Raw genomic sequence first — 16,258 nt, forward strand, 5'->3', positions numbered from 1 at the left:
ATTTTTCTTTCTGCTGTCCATGAAAAGTTTTGTTTATTCTCTGGTTTACTCTATACTTTTAAAGAGTCATAGTCAAAGAAAAAACAATTGAATATTCAAAGCTGACAATAAGCAAGATTTCAGTTTCTTTACAAATGTAGGCTTACCACTTACCTGCAGTTAACCTTAAAGCTGTTGTTTTGGCAATATTATCATATGATTGAGAGTTCTGCTTTACTTAAACCCTATTGTTTTTAGCTTACATAGATGTCATCAGGTCTTGTCTTATTTTACTCCTCTTCATCCACCCCCAACAAATACTGTACAAGTCAGACTGTAGTACAGTCTTTCTTTTGTAGTGAATATTTTTTAAACCACCTACTACCTGAATTATGAAACATAGACAAGAGCATATTAACCTGGCTGTTATTTCCTCTCTTGTTTTTTTTGTAAACACATATTCTAGCCCAGTCTATCAATGCCAGATGGCAACTGCATTTTGATGCACTGAATATTTACCAAGTTATGTGGCATGCTTTTGAAGTATTTCTTACCCTTTCCATCAAATGAGCTGACTCATCCCTCATTCATTTATTCCTGCTTTTAACAAGTTGCATTTTTAGAAACTTGACCTCAGCTTTATCAAAATGATAAAAAGATGTTTTAAAATTATGCATCAGAAATTCTAAAATCCTGACTACATGTTACGTCCTGTGACTATCGTGTATATTGTTACATTTTTAAATGTCAGTAATGTACTAATTTCCCTCACATATTTTAATGAAACTTTGTTCCAGCTACATTACTATTTTAGCATAGAAGAATGTGGTGGGAGTATATTTGTACCTAGACTGCTTTAGGATATTCAGGAAATTAAAGCATTTAAGGTTGAAATCACTTAAAATGACTATGAAAATAGCAACTGAACAACTGATATTTATGTCCAAGTCCTAAATAAAAACTGCTATATTTGGGGTCTAATGAAAGATTCAGCCTATTAGAAATAGGCAGTAGGCCTAAGAATAGTGATAGTATTAAGAAAAAAGACTAAATGGCCTCAGAATACTATGACTCCCATATTTTCTTGGTCTTCATAAGAATATGCATTTGTGGAAGCACCCTCAGTAAACAAATGCTGATATTCCTCAATCTAAGAATATAAAAACAACAAAAGAAACAGATGAAAGTACATGGCTTTGAAAAATGCGCACGGAGGCCAATGCATATTCTAAGAATTCTTCTTGGCCTGTTAATCCCTGAAGACTATTTTAAGTTATTTAAGTTTTTATGGCTATTTGTCAATGACTTTTCAGAAACAGTAGAGAATATTGTATGTCTTAAGAAGTTAAGACTAAGAGCTTTATATAAAAGAGTTGAGAGTTTTCTTTGTGAATATTTTTTTCAAAATTATTATGTTTTTTTTTCTTTTTAAGAGCAGACATTAGGGATGTTTGGAAAGATTCAAACAGTGAAATATGAAAAGACCTATTCAGATTTACCAAAAATCTCCCATGATACCATTATCCATTATATTTTCTAGCTCTGTTGTGTAATTAAAATTGCTTCTGTCTTTTGTGTGTATTTGTGACACTTTCTGTATAGTTTCTAGTCTAGAGTAGGATCTCAAAAGTACTGATTGCCTTATTAGTCTACGAATGCATATAAAATGCTAATCATAGGGCTTGATACACAGTGTGCGTCCAGTCATTCATTCTTATCCTATATATTAGTATCGTTATTATTGCTACTTTTAAAAGAATATTTCCAAATTGCCTTTAGAAGTTCTCTCATTAAGCCTATCTTTTTATAAAAGATTTTGGAAATATATAATATAGCCAGTGTAAATTTAAAGCAACTTGAGTTATATTCTAGAAGCAAAGGAAGGGGGCATTCTAGAGGCAAAACACCACCAACTTTGGGTTAGAAAAACTTTTTAATGTATATAGAACTTGAGGTCAAATCCGTTTTATCCCTATGACATGTGTGGACTTCTCTCTCTATAAACTGTGTCAGTTCTCTCACCTACATGATCCTGTGAAAGATGAAGAACAACCTGATAAAGCATACCCATGTGTCGCAAAGCAGAGACTTGAATCCATTGTGCACCCTTTCAGGTTTTGTAGACCTACAACATTGTTAGTAGTTTCTTTAGAAAAAAATCAGCTGGAATTCCACATTTTCTTATTAAAAAAGCTCAGAAGATTTTCTAAATCTTTCGTTTTTAATAACCCTTTTATGTGTAATTAGCTTCTCAAAAACTACATTTCTGGAACCTATTTCTCCTTTTTAAGTTATTAATTTCTCTTGAATGTTTCTGACTTTGTGGGGACACACACACATACACACAAAACTAAGGTTTTCCATATGGTTATATTGTATTCCGTGCACTGAAGTAAAGCAACTATGAAAGAATATCACATCCTCTTTGGTCCCTCTGCCATATTAAATTATGATATAAGTAAATTATTGTATTATCTAGAGAGATAGGAAATTGATATGTGTGTGTGTGTGTGCGTGCTCAGTCATATCCAACTCTTTAGGACCACACAGACTGTAGCCTGCCAGGCTCCTCTGTCCACAGGATTTTCCAGCAAGAATACTGGAGTGAATATAGGTTAAATTTTTGAACTGGGAGACACTTCAAATGTAATTGAAATCATTTATTTAGTAACATACTGGTCAACTGCTTAAAGTTGCATTGTTTTAAGATACTGACATATTTTTGAGCCTTCTGGTTTAGTCAACTCTTTACTCCTGTAAGAGCTGGAGTAAATCATAATATTTGCTCTACTTTTATTTTGGAAGCATTACTTTCTGTATTTGCATTGTTTGAATTTGTTGCCTTTGTGTTGAAACTTAAAGGTAATTCTTTTGACAGTGACCTTTGCCAACTATATTATGAACTTTAAAATACATTAGGACAAATTCTAGACAACCTAATGTATTTGGATTTTCTAAACTTTCTCTGGACTTTAGACAGAATTTCATTCCTCTATTAAGTTGTTATTCTAATAATTTATTGTATATAATTTATCATTGCTGTCTTTTAGGGGGCAGCCAGTCCTATGTAATATAACTTTGCTATTGTATAGAACACAAATTAATTAAGAAGTTAAGAGTACACTTTTTTGATTGGCACTTTCAAAGTTAAGATACTACCATTCTAGCCTATCAGTGCTTGGAAGATAGGGTGTGCTGAGTTTTTCCTTAATAAAAGATTATCATGTCTCCTTGTTTCTTACTATACTTAACCCATTAGGTTAATGAAAACTATTAACTGTGAAAATATTAATTTAAAATATATATAAAATGCTTAGCAAAATGTGGTACACAATAATCATTCAATAAATGGTTCATATTTTTATACTGTACATAATATGTCCATAATTGTGTTAATAGAATTAAAATACTAATAAGACTGTGATTAATACAATGTCTAGTATGTAACAAATAATAAATATTAGTTATGTTAACTAATAATTTCTTCAGTAAACTTTTTATTAACTGGAGTGCTAAGGCAATAATGAAAAGACTATCATAACAAGGTCATTAATACCGGTAAAATGACTATAAAACAGCACAAAATTTAGGGAATATTTATATTAAAAGTACATCTTTTTACTCTTCTGATATTACAACCATATTGCAGTATAAGTGGAAAATATGTTCTGTAATGTGGGAACCCTAAACATGATATAATTGTGAAAAATCTCTAAAGGATTAACCTTAAAAATAATCTAGTACGGTTTTCTGTTTCTTAGTTCTGATCTTTAGTTTATTTTCAAATGATGGAAATTAATCTTTTTTCTTCTACTTCTAACATTTTATCAATTAGCAAATAAAGGGATGTCAACAAAGTGCCATATGGTCAATTGTCAAATGATTGTTACAGACAGTGAGTGCTCTCAGGACTAGACATCTTTCCTTTCTCTCACATAAATGCCATGATTACTAGCTCTTTACTTCATATCTGATTTAGAGAGATACTAGAGAAGTACTGGCGACTCACTCCAGTACTCTTGCCTGCCCCATGGACAGAAGAGCCTGGTAGGCTGCAGTCCAGGGGTCACTAAGAGTCGGACACAACTGAGTGACTTCACTTTCACTTTTCACTTTCATGCACTGGAGAAGGAAATGGCAACCTACTCCAGTGTTCTTACCTGGAGAATCCCAGGGACAGGGGAGCCTGGCGGGCTGCCATCTATGGGGTCGCACAGAGTCGGACACGACTGAGGCGACTTAGCAGCAGCACCAACAGCAGAGTACTTAGTACTTACTGAGTACCTGCATAGTATGTATAACATATAGGTAATCACCATCTTAGAGATGATTATGGTTTAAACAGGCTGGTTAACTTGCTCAAGTTCATACTGGTAATAAGTAGTAGAGTTGGTTTCAAATTCACAGCTGTCTGACCCAAAACCAATGCTTTTCTTAGCATATCACTTGGCTTTTTCCACTCAACCTTAGTAAATTGCCAAAAGCTTTTCCTAGAAGTTTAACCTCACTTTAGAGACCTCTAATTGTCATCTAAGCTTCCTATTCTTAGTTCCTCTTCTCGGTTACTAAAGGAAGAGCTTTAGAGGTAGAGGGAAGAAGAAAAGGAACGTTGTAAGGCGGGGAGTGATGAGCATTCCTCTTCAGCTTCCTCTGTGATAACTCTTACCTTTATTCCTAAGAGGAAAAACGTAAAAGTCCTCCCTTTTTAAGAAGTGTATAACTACCTTGACAAAGTTTCTTCTAGTAAGTGATTAGCAACTCTAGCCCAGAATTCTAAGACTTTTCTTTTGCTTACTAAAGGTAACTCTTAAGCCTTCCCCTCTACTTAATCTGCATATTGTACTGAGGTTATTTATCTTCCAACATTTTGCAGTTTCCCTTAGGAATACTCTTAGCAACTGACTTCCATACAAACTGTCTGGGAATGTTTAAGAGAATCATATCCCTTGTAACTAAACAAAATAGAACATTTGAATGGAAATTTAACAGCAAATTAGATTGGCATGATTACAGAATATTGAATGAAACTTTTGTTTTCTTTATATTTGCACTATAAAAGTCAACTAACTCTCCAATATACAATAGAAAGGAAGAAAGAGATTATTCTATTTTGGGCTTATTGTTCAATATAGCTTGAGCACATTCTATCAATTCAACCTCCAGAGAAGATCTTAAAACTGATCTTTCTTTTCCACTGCCATTGCCTCATGCCTTAACTATTGCAAATGTTCCTAGTGGAGTTTTCATTAGGAAGGAGTTTTCATTAGGAGAAACTAGACCCTTTTCCAAATACAAACTCTAGTACAAGGGAGAAAAGATAGGCTTTTTGCTCACTTTAAACTAGACTTTCCATGTTTTATTTTCATCTCCACATCAATGTTTTCCTAATTTCTCCCATTCACTATAATCCTATGAGAGGGTATCATGGCAAGGGGTGGCTTGGGTAACCTCCTTTTTGGTCTATAGACTCCTGTTGTCTTCCTTCTTAGCTGCTTTTCATATAGACTTTTTTGTGTAGGGATTTTTTGAAAACTGAGAAATTTGAGAAAAATTTGTTCCTAAAATATTTATGCCTTATTTTTTTATATAAAAGGCCTTAGGAAAATGATTAAGGATAAAAAAGTGACTCTTTTCTGTCAGTTTTTCTGATCACCTTCAATAATCCTGCTAATCTTCTGCATTCTTTTCTGACCGTGTTCTGGATTTGATACCATAGTTGAAGGTTCTATTCCATTAATCTTTTTTCCTCTAGTCCTCCATCTAAATAATTTCTTCAGTGAAGAACTGAGCATGAAATATCTCCTGCTCTATAGTCTTCATACATATTCTTTGTGATTTTATCAAGTCAGATAAAGTGGTTGTGTCTATTTTGTAATGCCAAGTGGCTATATAAATCCTAATTTAATGGATAAAATTAACTTGGCTACTCCATAACAAAAATCTACTTGGATTAGAAGTCTGTTTAGCTTCAGTTCAGTTAAGTCACTCAGTCATGTCCAACTCGTTGCAACCCCATGAATCACAGCACGCCAGGCCTTCCTGTCCATCACCAACTCCCAGAGTTTACCCAAACTCATGTCCATCGAGTCGGTGATGCCATCCGGCCATCTCATCCTCTGTTGTCCCCTTTTCCTCCTGGCCCCAATCCCTCCCAGCAACAGAGTCTTTTCCAATGAGTCAACTCTTCTCATGAGGTGGCCAAAGTATTGGAGTTTCAGCTTCAGCATCAGACCTTCCAGTGAATACCCAGGACTGATCTCCTTTAGGATGGACTGTTTGGATCTCCTTGCAGTCCAAGGGACTCTCAAGAGTCTTCTCCAACACCACAGTTAAAAAGCATCAATTCTTCGGCACTCAGCTTTCTTCACAGTCTAACTCTCACATCCATACAGGACCACTGGAAAAACCATAGCCTTGACTAGATGGACTTTGTTGGCAAAGTAATGTCTCTGCTTTTGAATATGCTATCTAGGTTAGTCATAACTTTCTTTCCAAGAAGTAAGCATCTTTTAATTTCATGACTGCAATCACCATCGGCAGTGATTTTGGAGCCCAAAAAATAAAGTCTGACACTGTTTCCACTGTTTCCCCATCTATTTCCCATGAAGTGATGGGACCAGATGCCATGATCTTCGTTTCTGAATGTTAAGCCAACTTTTTCACTCTCCTCTTTCAATTCCATCAAGAGGCTTTTTAGTTCCTCTTCACTTTCTGCCATAAGGGTGGTGTCATCTGCATATCTGAGATTATTGATATTTCTTCCTGCCATCTTGATTCCAGCTTGTGCTTCATCCAGCCCAGCATTTCTCACGATGTTCTCTGCATATAAGTTAAATAAGCAGGGTGAAAATATACAGCCTTGATGTACTCCTTTTCCTATTTGGAACCAATCTGTTGTTCCATGTCCAGTTCTAACTGTTGCTTCCTGACCTGCATATAGGTTTCTCAAGAGGCAGGTCAGGTGGTCTGGTACTCCCATCTCTTTCAGAATTTGTTTAGCTTGCTGCTGCTGCTGCTAAGTCGCTTCAGTCGTGTCCCACTCTGTGCGACCCCATAGACAGCAGCCCACAAAGCTCCCCGTCCCTGGGATTCTCCAGGCAAGAACACTGGAGTGGGTTGCTATTTCCTTCTCCAATGCACGAAAATGAAAAGTGAAGAGGAGTCATTAAATAGCTATGACTCAACAACCCCCGCTTGAGGTGCTGCTTGGGGGTGGGGAAGAGAGTGAATGGGGGGGAACTAATAATAATATTAAAATAACATTGAATTTCAAAAAACACTATCCATTGTAAACTGATGCTAGCCTAAAAGATACCAGGAAACAGCTGACTGAAACAAATATAGTTGAAACATTTCTGGAATTAACAAACGAGCCCAGCTTCCGGATAGTGCTATCAAGACAAAGGAACATAGTCTTTCAGTGATTGGGAAAAGGGTGAGAGGTGAGTTTGAGAGATCCTCATCATTTGGTTAGATATTTAATTAGATTTGTCAGTAATGCTTTGGATTGTAGTTCTAAGGTCTAAGGGAGCTATTAATTAATCATATACAGGAATTCTTTGATAATGTATATGTGTTTGAGAACAGTTGGTAGTAAAGAAAATTTCTGTACATACTTATTATTTACATAAAAATGTATTATGTGAATTTTTAAAGATAAGAGTAGGTGATTTTTGTATTCACTCACCAATATAGTCTCCTACAATGAGTCCTTTAGAATATTAACATTTTACTTTTATACAGGGAACTTTTACTATATTTTCATATGGCTTTGATATTTGTAATAATCACTTCAACAAACAACTATGGGCCCCACATGTCTGTATATAACAAACTATGTTATATTTATGATGTGTATGGGGTTTAAAAAATATGCTATTGAATATCCATTATCCCTAGAGAAAGATTTTTTAATTTCCATATTAATTTTCTGATTATTTTTTCATGTCTAGAGCTAGTGAATTAATTTAAATTAAATCCTAAATATACTTTATCCTGCCTACTCAAAATGCCAAAATATAAGGGCTTATTAGTCCCATTTTTCTGGCTTTCTTACCACATCGATAGCAACATTAGCAACATCGATAGATGGATAGTTAGACACAGAATGAATGAACTGCAGTGATATGAGAGCCTGCCTGCGAGGTAAGTTGCTTCATTTGTCTCCAACTCTTTGTGACCCTATGGACTGTAGCCCGCCAGGCTCCTCTGTCCATGGGATTCCCCAGGCAAGAAAACTGGAGTGGGTTGCCATGCCCTTCTCCAGAGGATCTTCCCCACCCAAGGATCAAACCAGCGTCTCTATGTCTCCAGCATTGGCAGGCGGGTTTTTTACCACTAGCACCACCTGGGAAGCCCTGCAGTGATGTGCAACATGGATAAATGTTAACATTGTAATATTAAGTGAAAATAATTAAATCTCAAAACATTATATGGTGCATAATAGCATTTTATAAAGCTAAAAGTGGGCTTACCAGGTGGCTCAGGGGTAAAGAATCCACCTGCCAATGCAGGTGACACAGGAGATGTAGGTTCAGTCCCTGAGTGGGGAATATCTCCTGGAGTAGGAAATGGAAACCCACCCCAGTATTCTTGCCTATAAAATTCTATGGACATAGGAGCCTGGCAGGCTACAGTCCATGGGGTTGCGAAGAGTCCCACATAACTGAGCACTCACACGCATAAAGTTAAAAGCAATCAAACTATATGCACACTGCATACATAATAACTGTACATATACGAATGCATGCCTGTTTGCTCAGTCGCTTCAGCTGTCTCAAACTCTTTGTGGTCCCAAGGACTGTGGTCTGCCAGGCTCCTTCGTCCATGGGATTCTCCGGGCAAGAATGCTGGAGTGGTTTGCCATTTCCTCCTCCAGGGGATCTTCCTGACCCAAGTATGGAACCTGCACATCCTGCCTCTCCTGCATTGCAAGCAGATCCGTTATCACTGAGGCACCAGGGAAGCCCATGTATATGTATATGTATATGTATATATGTATACTCATATACACACACAAACATGAATTTAAGAATACCGACAGATGAGATGAAACTACATGAAAAGGGAAACAAAGAAATGATAGACTTAAGAATCAGAATAATGGCTATCTTGGGTGGAAGAGGCAAGAGTATAAATGAGCACAGCTAGAGGGATCGATGTAGGTTATTATAAAGCTCCTAACTCTTCTTTCAGGGACATAGTTTGCTGCTGCTGCTGCTAAGTTGCTTCAGTTGTGTCCAACTCTGTGTGACCCCAGGGACTGTAGCCCACCAGGCTCCCCCGCCCCTGGGATTCTCCAGGCACTAGTGTTTATTAATTTTGAAAAAAAAATACATGAATAAAGTAGGCTAGATGAGATCCAGTAAGGAGTATGTATCATGTAACCAAGGATTATGATTCATCTAATTCCATATACCAGAGGTACAAAAAAAAAAGCCACAATCATTACCTTATTTCAGTTCAGTTAAGTCACTCAGTCGTGTCCAACTCTTTGGGACCTCATGAACTGCAGTACATCAGGATTCCTTGTCCATCACCAACTCCCAGAGCTTTCTCAAACTCATGTCCATCTAGACAGTTATGCCATTCAACCATCTCATCCTCTGTTGTCCCCTTCTCCTCTTGCCTTCAATCTTTCCCAGCATCAGGGTCTTTTCAAAGGAGTCAGTTCTTCTCATCAGGTGGTCAAAGTATTGGAGCTTCAGCCTTAGCATTAGTCCTTCCAATGAGTATTCAGGACTGATATCCTTTAGGATTGACTGGTTTGATCTCCTTGCAGTCCAAGGGACTCTTAAGAGTCTTCTCTAACACCACAGTTCAAAAACATCAATTCTTCTGTGATCAGCTTTCCTTATACTCCAACTCTCACATCCATACATGACTACTGGAAAAACCATAGTTTTGACTAGATGTCCCTTTGTTGGCAAAAATAATGTCTCTGCTTTTTAATAGGCTGTCTAGGTTACTCATAGCTTTTCTTCCAAGGGGCAAGTGTCTTTTAATTTCATGGCTGCAGTCACCATCTGCAGTGATTTTGGAGCCTCCAGATATAAAGTCTCTCACTGTTTTCATTGTTTCCCCACCTATTTGCCATGAAGGGATGGGGCTGGGTACCATGATCTTAGTTTTCTGAATGTTGAGTTTTAAGCCAACTTTTTCACTCTCCTCTTTCACTTTCATCAAGAGGCTCTTTACTTCTTCTTCACTTTCTGCCATAAGGGTAATGTCATCTGCATATCTGAGGTTATTAATATTTCTCCCGGCAATCTTGATTCCAGATTGTGCTGCATCCAGCCTGACATGATGTACTCTACATATAAGTTAAATAAGTAGGGTGACAATATATAGCCCTGACATACTCCTTTCCCGATTTGGAACCAGTCTGTTGTTCCGTGTCCAGTTCTAACTGTTGCTTCCTGACCTGCATACAGATTTCTCAGGAGGCAGGTCAGGTGCTCTGGTATTCCCATCTCTTTCAGATTTTCCACAGTTTGTTGTGATCCACACAGTCAAAGGCTTTGTCATAGTCAATAAAGCAGAAGTAGATTTTTTTCTGGAACTCTCTTGCTTCTTCAATGATCCAACAGATGTTGGCAATTTGATCTCTGGTACCTCTGCCTTTTTAAAATTCAGCTTGAATGTCTGGAAGTTCATGGTTCATGTACTGTTGAAACCTGGCTTCGAGAATTTTGAGCATCACTTTACTAGCGTGTGCTGCTGCTGCTGCTAAGTCGCTTCAGTCGTGTCTGACTCTGTGTGACCCCATAGACGGCAGCCCACCAGGCTCCCCCGTGCCTGGGATTCTCCAGGCAAGAACACTGGAAGGGGTTGCCATTGCCTTCTCCAGTGCATGAAAGTGAAAAGTGAAAGTGAAGTCGCCAGTCGTGTCCGATTCTTAGCGACCCCATGGACTGCAGCCTGCCAGGCTCCTCCATCCATGGGATTCTCCAGGCAAGAGTACTGGAGTGGGGTGCCAGTGCCTTCTCCACTAGTGTGTGAGATGAGTGCAATTGTGTGGTAGTTTGAGCATTCTTTGGCATTGCTTTTGTTTGGGATTGGAATGAAAACTGACCTTTTCCAGGCCTGTGGCCAATGCTGAGTTTTCCAAATTTGCTGGCATATTGAGTGCAGCACGTTCACAGCATCATGTTTCAGGATTTGAAATAGCTCAGCTGGAATTCTATCACCTCCACTAGCTTTGTTCATAGTAATACTTTCTAAGGCCCATTTGACTTCACGTTCCAGGATGTCTGGCTCTAAGTGAGTGATCACATCATCATGGTTCTCTGGGTCATGAAGATCTTTTTTTTTATAGTTCTTCTGTGTATTCTTGCCACCTCTTCTTAATATCTTCTGCTTCTGTTACATCCATACAATTTCTGTCCTTTATTGTGCCCATCTTTGCATGAAAAGTTCCCTTAGTATCTCTAATTTTCTTAAAGAGATCTCTAGTCTTTTCCATTCTATTGTTTTCCTCTATTTCTTTGCATTGATCACTGAGGAAGGCTTTCTTATCTCTCCTTGCTATTCTTTGGAACTCTGCATTCAAATGGGTATATTGTTCCTTTTCGCCTTTACCTTTAGCTTCTCTTCTTTTCTCAGCTATTTGTAAGGCCTCCTTAGACAACCATTTTACCTTTTTGCATTTCTTTTTCTTGGGGATGATCTTGATCCCTGCCTCCTGTACAATGTCATGAACCTCTGTCCATAGTTCTTCAGACAGTCTATCAGATCTGATCCCTTGAATCTATGTCACTTCCACTGTATAATTGTAAGGGATTTGATTTAGGCCATACCTGAATGCTGCTGCTGCTGATGCTAAGTCGCTTCAGTCGTGTCCAACTCTGTGCAACCCCATAGACAGCAGCCCGCCAGGCTCCTCAGTCCCTGGGATTCTCCAGGCAAGAACACTGGAGTGGGTTGCCATTTCCTTCCCCAATGCATGAAAGTGAAAAGTGAAAGTGAAGTCAGTTGTGTCTGATTCTTCATGACCCCATGGACTGCAGCCTACCAGGCTCCTCCGTCCATGGGATTTTCCAGGCAAGAGTACTGGAGTGGGGTGCCATCACCTTCTCCAATACCTGAATGATCTAGTGGTTTTCCCTACTTTCTTCAATTTAAGTCTGAATTTGGCAATAAGGAGTTCATGAGCTGAGCCACAGTCAGCTCCTAGTCTTATTTTTTCTGTCTGTATAGAGCTTCTCCATCTTTCGCTGCAAAGAATATAATCAGTCTGATTTTGGTATTGACCATCTGGTGATGTCCATGTGTAGAGTCTTCTCTTGTGTTGTTGGAAGAGGGTGTTTGCTATGACCAGTGTGTTCTCTTGGCAAAACTCTGTTAGCCTTCGCCCTGCTTCATTCTGTACTCCAAGGCCAAATTTGCCCGCAGGTATAACATGGCTAAAGGAAGATGGGATCAGAGTAATTTTGTCAGATGTATTCTTGAAGGACTCAGGCAAGTGCATGCTTGGACTTTAAACTATGCCAAATTGGCAAACATGGAACAGCAGGAGAAGGAAGCTCCTGGTAAATTCCTAGATAGACTGAGAGGAGCCCTTCACAGACTCACTGAGATTGATTCCGAAAGTGAAGAGGGAAGAGTGATCTTCAAGATAGGTTTCTCACTCAGTCAGGTCCAGATGTCCACCGTAAGCTATTAAAATAGGCATATGGACCAAATCAGGCTTCCCTGGTGGCTCAGACAGTAAAATGTCTGCCTACAACGTGGGAGACCTGAGTTTGATCCTTGGGTTGGGAAGATCCCCTAGAGAAGGAAATGGCAACCCACTCCAGTACTCTTGCCTGGAAAATTCCATGGATGTAGAAGCCTGGTAGGCTACAGTCCATGGGGTCACAAAGAGTCAGACACGACTGAGCAACTTCACTGGTTACCAGGAATCTCTTGACTTCCTACTTTTGCATTCCAGGCCCCTGTAATGAAAAGGACATCTTTTGGGGGTGTTAGTTCTAGAAGATCTTGTAGGTCTTCAGAAAACTGTTCAACTTCAGCTTCTTCAGCATTACTGGTTGGGGCATAGACTTGGATTACTGTGATACTGTATGGTTTGCCCTGGAAATGAACAGAGACCATTCTGTCATTTTTGCGATCGCTTCCAAGTACTGTATTTTGGACTCTTTTGTTGACTATGAGGGAAACGCCATTTCTTCTAAGGGATTCCTGCCCACAGTAGTAGATATAATGGTCATCTGAGTTAAATTCACCCATTCCAGTCCATTGTAGTTCACTGATTCCTAAAATGTTGGTGTTCACTCTTACCATCTCCTGTTTGACCACTTCCAATTTACTGTGATTCATGGACCTAACATTCCAGGTTCCTATGCAATATTGTTCTTTACAGCTTCGGACTTTACTTCTATCACCAGTGACATCCACACCTGGGTGTTGTTTTTGCTTTGGCTCTGTCTCTTTCTTCTTTCTGGAGTTATTTCTACACTGATCTCCAGTAGCATATTGGGCACCTACCTACCCGGGGAGTTCATCTTTCAGTGCCCTATCTTTTTGCCTTCAGTGTCCTATCTATTTGCCTTTTTATACTGTTCATGGGATTTTCAAGGCAAGAATACTGAAGTGAAGCCATTCCCTTCTCCAATGGACTACATTTTGTCAAAACTCTCCACCATGACCCATCCATCTGAGGTGGCCCTACAGGGCATGGCCTATGGTTTCATTGAATTAGACAAGGCTGTGGTTCATGTGACCAGTTTGATTAGTTTTCTCTGATTGTGGTTTTCATTCTGTCTGCTCTCTGATGGATAAAGATAAGAGGCTTCCTGATGGGAGAGACTGATTGATAGGAGGAAATTGGGTCTTGTTCTGATGGGCAGGCCATGCTCAGTAATTCTTTACTCTTAATTTTTTGTTGATGGGCAGGGCTGTGTTCCCTCCCTGTTGTGACCTGAGACCAAAGTATGGAGGAGGTAATGAAGATAATGGCAGTCTCCTTTAAAAGGTCCCATGCACGCACTGCCACACTCAGTGCCCGCAGCCCTGCAGCAGGCCACCACCAACCCATGCCTCTGCCGGAGACTCCTGGACACTCACAGGCAAGTCTGGGTCAGTCTCTTGTGGGGCCACTGCTCCTTTCTCCTGGGTCCTGGTGTGCACAAGGTTCTGTTTGTGCCCTCCAAGAGTCTGTTTCCCCAGTCCTGGCTAAGTTCTGGTGGCTCTATGGTGGGTTAATGGTGACCGTCTCCAGGAGGGCTTATGCCATACCCAGGTCTCCTGCACCCAGAACCCCTGCCCCTGTGGCAGGCCCCTGCTGACCCGTACCTCAAACACTCAAACACTCAAAGGTAGGCCTGGCTCAGTCTCTGTCGAGTCTCCTAGGGTGCACATAGATTACCGTAGTTATCTATTGCTAAAAAAAAAAAAAAAAAAAAACTCAAGACCATAGTAACTTAATACAGAACATGTGTTATCTCTCAGGAATCTCTCATGATCAGGAATTCAGGAGCAGGTTAGCAGGGTGGTTCTGGTTTCAGATCTTTCATTTTTGTGATTCTGATTTCAAGATGTCAGCAGAGGCTGCAGCCATCTGAAAGCTTGACTGGGGCTAGAAGATCCACTTCCAAGGTGGCTAACTCACATGGCGCAGAAGGCAGTGTTGACTCTGTCTCAGTTTCTTGCCAGTTTCCTTCAATTTGTTAATTTGCTTAAGTGTCTTCACAACATGGAGCCTAACTTCACAGTGAGTGATCAAAAAGCAGAAAGAGAGGAGCAATGGATTTCCTAATCTCAAATTGAGAGTCATACAAATCACGTTTGCCACATTGTTTTGGTCACACAAGTCAACCCTGTGAGGGGTTGTAGGTTGGACTATACAAGGGTGTGAATATCAGCCAGCAGGGATCATTGAGGGTCATCTTGGAAGCCAGAACCACACAGCCCAATGTGGCTTACCTTGAACAACTAGCTTTTTTATATATTGCAACTCTTAAATCCCAAATGTTATGCTCTATTCTGTTCTTGGTGACATTAGAGAATTTTATCTTTAGAGTTAGAGAAGAAAGAAATAACTTTCTGCTTTGATACAATAATACTAACATTCTAATTTCAGCCTTTCCATTGAATTCTGTTAATAATCAATATATTAGCTTCCTTCTGCATGTGCTTTCAATTGTATCAAACTGTATTTCTTTCTCTTTTTTTTTTCTAATTCCATGGTTTCCAATTTTTAACTTTCTGTCTTCATCCTTCTTAATATATTTAAAATTATTAATCATTTTGTTTCTTTCATGGATTTTTTCCCTCAAGGTTGTAGATTTTTTAATTTGCTTATTTTAAAGTTTTTCTATTTTTTCTTTCAAAATATTTGTTAAAGTGGATTTGTGCATTCAACAAGCATTTATAGAGAATCATTCATATGCCAAAATAGTAAAGCCTCTCTATCAAGCAGAATTGAGAAGATATGGAAGTAAATACATGTAGGGGAAAAAGGAGGAGTATTATAAGGAAAGGTAAGGACAAAATATAAAGTAGGAACAAATCAGATTAAATAGTTGGAGGGAATCTCAGTTTTTCTTCAACACCTTTCTATTTGAAAGACCTTCACTTCAACCATGCCAATTTAACAGTTGACTATTATACTCAAATATCAACTGAGAATCATATACTCAAAGTCCAAGATCAGGCTTTGTGAAATTTTAATACCTTTGGGACTTTTCACTGTTGGTTATTGGTGACATAGCTTAAAATGGTAATTCACTGATCTTATGGATCAAAAATGTGTGTAGATAGTAAGAAATAAAAAGAAAAACGTGTTTAGCACTTTACAGGTAACTGAAAATTAGCCACACCAGTGATCCCTTTCCCACTATTGCTTCACTACTTGTCAAAATACATTCAGGTGAATAAACCTCAAAGAGATCAATTACTTGAAGAATGTGTGACATAATGTTTGCTGTCCCTCTGTGACCTATGTCAGTTCCCAGCCTACATCTATAAGAAGGAGATTTTCCTTAAAGGGATTCTTTTTTTTTTCCATATTAGAATTTATTTCATTAAATATGGAAAAGGAAGAAAATTATTTAGAACAAGAAGCCATCAGCACAACAAACTAGCACATGGAACAACTAAGGAAAATTTTGCAGCCTCAAAAGAATACTCATGAAGGAATAAGCATGTTCCAACCATATGTTTTCATGTAATAGTTTACAAATGTATCCAACCACATAAAAACTAAAATTAGCCATTTTGGCGGGAAAGATGACCCCCTTTCTTAACAATGAAGATTTTAGCCTATTTATTTTTCATA

At 38.6% G+C, this 16,258-nt stretch overlaps 1 protein-coding gene across 20 annotated transcripts in view; it reads left to right on the forward strand.

Moving 5' to 3' along the window:
• Nucleotides 1–16,258, forward strand: part of ZBTB20 (zinc finger and BTB domain containing 20) — an 838,376-nt gene that overhangs the window by 503,605 nt on the left and 318,513 nt on the right. The window lies entirely within an intron of this gene.

Source organism: Oryx dammah, unplaced genomic scaffold (genome assembly GCF_014754425.2).
Source record: "Oryx dammah isolate SB20612 unplaced genomic scaffold, SCBI_Odam_1.1 HiC_scaffold_2, whole genome shotgun sequence".
Taxonomy (NCBI): Eukaryota; Metazoa; Chordata; class Mammalia; order Artiodactyla; family Bovidae; genus Oryx; species Oryx dammah.